General features: G+C 48.2%; 1 non-coding gene across 1 annotated transcript; it reads right to left on the bottom strand.

Annotated features, from left to right (window-relative positions):
* Positions 1-2,541: 2,541 nt before the first annotated feature.
* LOC115064324 lies at positions 2,542-2,673 on the bottom strand. The gene has a single exon (XR_003844163.1). It is a non-coding gene; the product is annotated as a small nucleolar RNA SNORA17 (small nucleolar RNA).
* Between the last annotated feature and the right edge of the window lie 2,396 nt (positions 2,674-5,069).

The following is a 5,069-nucleotide window of genomic DNA, read 5'->3' as shown; positions in this document are numbered from 1 at the left end:
TTTAGTAACACTCATCCTCCTTGCACACAGTTGGTCTTTAGTAACATTCATCCTCCTTGCACACAGTTGGTCTTTAGTAACACTCATCCTCCTTGCACACAGTTGGTCTTTAATAACACTCATCCTCCTTGCTATATTCCATTTTTCTGTTTTTGTGGCTTTGTACATCCACCACAACAACCATTGTAATTGCTCTCCAGTTTCTAGAATAGCTGACACCAATCTCTTCCAATTTGTGGGGATAACCCTATGCTGCCTAGGGTTTAACAAATGGAGAATGCAAGCCATACAATACCATAGCCTCTTTAAAATGCTTTAGATCTAGCATTTCTATTGGACACAAGGTCAGCTCATTACAGGCAGGAATATCATCATTAGCAGACATATACTGCCCAAAGACTGTGAAGGCCTAAGGTGCCTGTGTAGGCCCAAGGAAGTCTTCTGATGGTGGACTCAGCTGAACACTTCTCTATTATACCTGCACCATTTCCTGCTTTTCCCGGCCCCTAGTTTCACAGAGGTGCTCTGGGAGCCTGACAGTGAAAGTGTGTGGAGCAGGGGGAGGCAGAACTTTACCTCCCAGCCTAGTCTGCTTCCCCTTTTCATCTTGCTGTACATTCCCCATCTCAGACACCAAGCCTGAACCCGGTTGTTCCCCCACTGGCTCTTTTTTATTTCCCAAGCACTTCCACCTCTATGCAGTCTCTCTACATGCTCAGCCAACTCCGCAATCTTCTCTCACATAAGAGAATTATCAGTTTTCTTCTCAATCTTTTTCAAAAGAGTGTACACGAAAACCATGAAACAAAAACAAATTCCCCTTAGCCGGGTGTAGTGGCACATGCTTTTAATCTCAGCACTCGGGAGGCAGAGACTGGCGGATTTCTGAGTTTGAGGCCAGCCTGGTCTACAAAGTGAGTTCCAGGACATCCAGGGCTACACAGAGAAACCCTGTCTCGAAAACCAAAACCAAAACCAAAAAGACAAATTCCCCCCTCCAGGAACAATAAAGCAGCCCACCCAGCAGCCATAGCTGTATTTTGCCAACCTCCTTAAAGAATATTGTTAACCCCTCATAACCTGACCTTTCCTCTACCACATTCTAAGCAGAATTACCCATTATGCCTAAGCCCCATTGGGTGCCACCTGTAGGGTTAGATTTTTTCAGAACCTATTTTAGAGATTTTTAAGAATTTATGTATAAGTCTTATGTATGAGACTTTTACTGTCTTCAGACACACCGGAAGAGGGCATCAGATTCCATTACAGATGGTTGTGAGCCACCATGTGGTTGCTGGGAATTGAACTCAGGACCTCTGGAAGAGCAGTCAGTGTTCTAAACAGCTGAGCTATCTCTACAGCCTCCTCAAAACCTACTTTTAATAAGGATTCTCAAATGCTTCAACCCCCCCTTCTAGCTCAAAGGTAGGGGAGAAAAGCTAGTAAGTGGGACAAGGGGGCTGTGGACCTGTTTAGAAGTAGTTCTGCAGGGCAATTCCAATCTCCAGTCGTCAGGATACCAGTGGTTCAGTTCAGTAGTGTTAGGCTATCAAACAAATCAGCAGCGGTGGCATGACTCGGCAAAAACAGCCAGACTTCTGCCAAATCCACATGAGTCAGCAGGAGTGACCAGGACCAGCAGGGACTCCAGGAGAAATTCTCTGCAGTGCCTCTCTCAATGAAGCAAAGATCAACAAACACACAAGACCAAAGAAAGTGTGCCTTCACTGTCCACTGGGTCCTATTTATACTCTCTCCAAACCTGTCCTCCATAGATCTTGCCTCAGCAAAACACTGCATGAGTCTGCATCACATGACACACCCAGAAACTTCCCCTTCACATGTCACCAGGGCCACCTCTCCCACAGTGCCCAAGTGAGGGGTGGGGCCAGTTCTACACAGCCCTCAGACATCAACAAGTGTCAGGGCAGCAGCCTAGACCAGGGATGTCTGCCTGGCCTTCAGTGGTAACAGACCCCTGTTGATGCAGAGCTACAGATCAGATGTGGCCACCTGTGGCAGCACAGGCCAGGACCCCACCATAGTCCCAGGTGACATCACAGACTAGTTACATCAGCCTGCTCCTCACTTGAGTCTCCAGTTCTGCCTCTCTCCATTGTGCCCACGTCCTTCTGTTTCTCTTTCTCCTGTACTTATCCACCACTTCCTTGCTCCTAGTTATGGTGTCCAGGGTCTCTGAGTGTCTGGGGTTGTCTCAGGAGTGGTTTTAGGAGTGCTATGCCCCGCTGATACATTATGGTGCCAGGTAAGAGTCATCTTAGGCATGGTCTGCCCCTCAGGCCTGCATGGTACTGGACTAGACTCAGGCTACCTCCCTGTCTGGGTCCCATCTTGGGCTTGCTCCTTACCCAGTCCACCCCAGTGACCCTTTGCAAGGATTGTCTGACCCAAGCTCACTCCTGCCCTGGACCCATGGTCCCAGGAAGGGTCCTTCTAGTCTCTGGCTTGCTCTCTGTCCTAGGAGCCTGTCCAGCCCTGCCTGGCAGTAAAGTGGTCATCTCAGGCTTGCTTTTCTCAGGGAGTATTAGGCTACTAATCATTAAGATGTTGAAAGGTCAGAACACCGAGTATAGACATGGCCTCTCTCCTCTCTCCCAGCTATTGCTGTACATGTAACACAGCAGCCACACCCACAAGGCCTCTAGGGGCTGGTGTTTTTATTTTATGTGTATGGGTATTTTATCAGAGTGCGTGTGTGTGTGTGTGTGTGTGTGTGTGTGTGTGTGTATGTATGTATGTATGTATGTATGTATGTATGTACAGACAGTAAATGCATACCTGGTGCCCACAGAGGCCAGAAGAGGACCTTGTGCTTCTTGGAATAGGAGCTATAGACTATTGTAAGCCACCTTGCACATGCTAGGAATGGAATCTGGGTCTTTCGCAAAAGCCGTGAGGGCTTTTCACTGCTGAGCTGTCTCCCAGCCCCTCCCCTTATGTTTTGAGACAGGTTCTTCACTTGATAGTTTACTGTGTCAACCTGACACATGTCAGAGTTACTTGGGAAGGGAGAATATCAATTTAGAACACACCTCTAGAAGATTTCCCATGGGTAGGACCGAGGGACATTTTATTGATTAATGGTTGGTGTGGGAGTGCCCAGCCCATTGTGGGCGGTGCCACCCTTGGGTAGGCGCTCCTTCAGCCTATAAGGAAGCAGTCTGAGGAGGCTATGGGGAGCAAGCCAGTACGTGATGTTCCTCCACAGTCCCTGCTTCAGTCCCTGCCTCCAGGTTCCTGCCTCGAGTCCCTGCTCTGACTTCCCTGGATGACGGACTACACCTGCCAGCTGAAATGAACACGTTCTTCTTCCAAGTGGGCTCTGGTCATGGTGCTTCCTCATGGCTGTAGAAACCTTTGCTATGACAGGGTCTCCCAGTGAGCTTGGAACTCACTGGTTTCAGCAGGCTGGAGGGTCATCAAACCGCATTGATCCTGATGACAGGTATGCATCACTATGCCTGTTTTTAAAAATTAATCTGTTTACCTTTATATCCTACCAAACAACAGTTGTCTTAGGTAGGATGCTGTGAACAGACACCATAACCAAGGTAACCTTATAAGAACAACATTTAATTGGGGCTGGCTTACAGGTTCAGAGGTTCAGTCCGTTATCACTGAGGTGGGAACATGGCAGCATCCAGGCAGACATGGTGCAGGAGGAGTTGAGAGTTCTACATCTTCATCTGAAGACTGCTAACAGAAGACTGGCTTCCAGGCAGTTAAGAGGAGGGTCTTACAGTCCACACCCACAATGACACACCTACTCCGACAAGGCCACACCTCTTAATAGTGCCCTATTCAAACCACCTCACCTCCTCTCCCCCAAGTCCTTCTCTCCTCCCCCAATCCACTCCTCCTCCCTTTCTCTTCAGAAAAGGGGAGATCTCCCATGAATATCAAACAGCTTTGGCATATCAAGTTGCAACAAGACTAGGCCCATCTTATCTTTTTGAGGCTAAATGAGGCAGCCCAGTTGGGGGTGACATGTCCCAAAAGCAGGGGACAGAGTCAGAGACAGGCCCCTTTCCTGTTGTTAGGGTTCCCACAGGAAGACTAAGCTACATCCCATGCATGCTCTCTGGTTGGCAGTTCAGTCTCTGTGAGTCCTCATGGACCCTGGTTAGTCGATTCTATAGGGTTTCTTGTGGTATCCTTAACCCCTCTGCATGCCTGGCTTTTAACATGGGTGCTGGGCGGCTGAACTCAGGTTCTTGTGATTCTGTGCTACGCCCCACTGACTGAGCCAATTCCCGTGACCTCATATTTTCTTTATTAAATGAATGGAAAATCATTAGTGTACTCTGTAATAGGAGGTTGGGGGGAAAGAGAGAAGCCTCTTTTTCAATCTTGTTGGATTAAAAAAAAAATCTAATCCAAGTGTTTTAGATTCTAATTGCACTGAAGTGAGAAGCCCTGAGTTAATCTAGGCACCATTAGAGTCTTACAGTAGAGCTGTTTCACTGGAGGGTGCTTTGTGACCTTGTGGTTGAAGTTGATGACTCTGGTGGCACCAGCTTTTCATATGGCCACTAAGAGTGGATGGTAATTCTGTCCCTGACTCCTCTTGGCCCCTCCGAGAGGAGTTTTGGAGGGATCTGTTTGTACGGCAGCTCATCGTTTGAAAGTGCTGTCCAAGCTATTCATGGCAGGGAACTGCTGACTTTCCGAAGCTTCTTTTAGGGACAGCAGTTATGGGAGGAAAACAATTAGGAGTGTAAGAAAAGACCAAAGCGTTCTGACGTTCTGAATAAGGGAAGATCTGGCCATCAGACACGACGAGGTTACAAGAAAGGGGACAAGCATGGACCGATCCATCTTTGGGACAGCACAGCCTAGGAACGGAAGGAAGGGGCAACGCATGAAATCCAGGAGCCCAAGAGATAGCTCAGGAGCTAAGGTCGCTTGTTGCTCTTGCAGAAGACCTGTGGCAGCTTAAAACCAACTGTCACAGCTCCAGTTTCAGGGGGATCCGACACCTTCTACTGGCTCCTTCAGGTAATACACACACACACACACACACACACACACACACACACACACACACA

Source organism: Mus pahari, chromosome 6, assembly GCF_900095145.1.
Source record: "Mus pahari chromosome 6, PAHARI_EIJ_v1.1, whole genome shotgun sequence".
NCBI classification, from domain to species: domain Eukaryota; kingdom Metazoa; phylum Chordata; class Mammalia; order Rodentia; family Muridae; genus Mus; species Mus pahari.
Note: the sequence above shows the minus strand (reverse complement) of the source record. Positions and strands in the feature narration are given on the sequence as shown.